This window comes from Papaver somniferum, chromosome 1 (assembly GCF_003573695.1).
Source record: "Papaver somniferum cultivar HN1 chromosome 1, ASM357369v1, whole genome shotgun sequence".
NCBI lineage: Eukaryota > Viridiplantae > Streptophyta > Magnoliopsida > Ranunculales > Papaveraceae > Papaver > Papaver somniferum.
Window position 1 is genome coordinate 196,327,954 of NC_039358.1, and position 3,312 is coordinate 196,331,265.

Here is a 3,312-nt window from a genome sequence, read left to right on the forward strand (position 1 = left end):
TTTTTCATTCCTCCTCCTTTTGATTTCTTCGATTGCCTCTGTCTTCTTTTAATTGCTCGTGTTCGCAGAGATTTACAATTTGACTGACAAGGCGTCTAATCTTTCTGATGATGAGGAGATTCTTCTTGGACACCTTAACTTTTCTTTGAATAACTCCCCAAATGGTGGTCTTGAGAACCTTAGCTTGGAAGAACTTTGCTCAAAGTATAGAATCCTTAATAGAGATCATAGGTCCATGCTTTCTATAAATAACAGTTTTCAGCGTCGCATCCATAGAGATAACGAGGCAATATCAATTTTGGAGGTGAAAAAGAACGCGCTTATTACTGAGAAGGATAAGGCTATTCTTAAACGTGATGAAGATTTAAAAAAGTTTCATGAAGCTCAACTCCAAATTCAGGTGGAAAGAGATCAGGCTATAAGAGAAAAGAATGCTCTTCTCTCACGGGAGAATGAGATTCGCTCTCGATACTTATAGAGAATGATGATGAATTTAAATGGGCTTCTAAGGTCATTGATAGAGCTAGAGCTGATTTAGGTACAAGTGTTAGTCTAAAGTCTGATCATGACGAATTGGTTAGGACCATTATTTCTGAAAAAGAAGGTTGTCTATAATATTTAAGTGATGTCTTCACTTTTATGTTTTCTATTGAATTTTGCTTATGTGTGGTATTGATCTCTTTATTTTTCTTTGCAGATATTGAGAAGGAACATCTTGAGGAGATTAAAAACTTGAAGGCAGAGCTTTCTTCTAGGAATGATAAATGCCGCAGACTTAAGAAAAAGTTGGTGACTACTGTGTCTAATTTAACTAAGGATGCGGTCCGTATTTAAGATGTGTCCATTAAGGAGATCTTCACTGATAATGAAGTCTTTACACTTTCATGTATTGACCCATTTATCTCGCCTTATCATTTCTTGTATTAGTGCCTCTGCAGGATATATTGACGCGCAAATACGACAGGCCTATGCTCTCTTTTGAGTCATATCCCATGATATTTAAGTCTTTTGACACAATTCATCTCCCTAATGGAGGGTGCTGTCCTTATATCCCCTGACTGCTCCTTCAAGGAAGCTTACTCCTACCGGGTTAGGGTGGGCTCTTCCCATCCAGTGATGAAACAATCAGTTGTGTTTGCGGCCTCTTATCCCTCTGCCGATATGGCGTATGGTTACGAGACCACACCCTAAGTGGGGTTTCTTGAGGATCGTGTGCATCATAGTTAGGACTTGTCAAGAGCGTCCAGGTATGCTCCAGGCACTCTTGACTCAACCGTGTACCTCGACGCCCTGATCGAGTTTCTTCACTCCTTAGTAGAGAGCTTCTTACCTTAGTCTTTCGACTAAGGCGCTCTACTGGATGGGCTTTTATTCCACCCCAAATCTCCATGACTCAGGCTCCAGGGTCAGTGTAGCTTTCACATGAGCCATGTTATTTTCTCAGGATTTTCCCCAATTGTGACGCGCGTTAGGTCTTATTTTTTCCTCTTGCTATTATGCGAACTAGGGTGCATGCCACAATTGGATGCCTTTCCTCCATTGTTAGAGGTTTTACTTCTGATGCCTTTTATTAAGGTATTACTTTAAGGTCTTATTTTAGCCTCCCTGTCATATGTAATGTATGTAAAGAATAAGAATTTTTCATTTTCATTTATGCGCTTGATTGATACAATTCCGGTATCTTCTTTCTTCATTTATTCTCTTACATTATAATTACTTCTTAGAAAATTTTAAATTTGGGACGACTTGCTTGCTTCTTTTGCCTTTTGTGCTTCATTAAGTTCGCATATACTTTCAAATATACTTGTTCGCACATTTTCCATTTCTTCTACCGTGCTATTGTTACCACACTTCTTCAAATATACTTGATTCCAAATTTCTCCAACTTGTGTTTCTTCATTATTTTCCACCAATTCATACAGTCCATTACCAATAGCTTTCTTAATGATGAATGGTCCAACCCATGCATCTTTTGAATTTCCTTTTCCCTTTTTCTGGAATGGTGGTTCTTGTCTCAACACCATCTCTCCTATCTGGAATTTATCCTGTCTTACGCACTTGTTATATGCACTTTCTTGTGCGAAAGTTGTCTCCTTGGTAGAAGTCTTGTTGATTTCGCTACTCTTGTCCACAACATCAAGCATTAATGGAGACTCTACATCAACCACGCAAAATACTATTTCTGCTGTTATGCTTTTAAGTGGGATTTGTATCGTTATCTCTCCTTTTAGCTTGTTTGCAGATCCATTAAAACCATAAATATTGTAAGTTGATAGGATGAGTTCATCATCTCTCCTCCCATAGTCTTGTAAGTGTGATAAAAAAGTATATCAACGGAACTGCTAGGATCTATTAGTATCCTATTTATTGCCCACATATCTGTGTCATCCTCTTCTTCTTCACCCGTCTTTGCTTTTGGGTTGATTTCCAGTTTGACTACCAATAGGGTCTCACGCAGTTCTCCACCTCCTGTTACTTCTTCTGCGTTAAATTAAATTTGTTGTCTATGCCAATCCTTCAATGGTGATATCTTTGCGAGGTTGAGTATCTCTTTTCCATCATTATCTCTTGCGTAAACTCTACTTAAGACATTATCGTGAAAACCTTCTATGCTTTTAGATGAATGTATTATGTTTGCTTCCCTGATGCTTTCCCTTCTGGTGGTGGTGGTGGTAAATTTTGTTGTCGCTGCACTAGGAAATGATTTTACTTCCCCTGATATATCATTCTTAGTATGATTTTCTGTATATTTCTGCAGTTATTGGTAGTATGAGCATGAAAACGATGATAAGCACAAAATTCTCTGCTGCTTCTTCCTGATGGTGGTTCATGACCCATATTTGGTGGTTCTGGTATGTCTTCCATTAAGATTACCGCCTCCCAGATTTTGTTTATTGCAGTATTTAAGAGCGGCATCTGGATCTCCTCCCATGCTGTTTTATTTCCTCCTGGGCCTTGATTGTGGTATCTCTTTTGTCCTCCATAGCCTTCCGCTTGGTTATGAAGTCTTTGAACTTTATTATTTCCTGCATTGTTCTTGTATTGCCTTTCTCTACCTTCACTTTCGTACATCTCTTGATCTCTGCTGCCCATAGCTACTAGCTTTTGGTTATCTTCCATCATCATCTTTTCTTGACTGCCTTGAGATGTGCTTGCAACTGTGTTTGTTATCTTTGGGAGTAGACTTGCGTTCCCTTCTTTTGTATTTGTATTCTCAACAGGATAAAATTTCATTTCTCTTTGCTTTTCTTCAAGTGTGATGTACTCTTCCTGGTACTCGCGCAGCTCTGTCATGTAGATGGTATCTTTGAT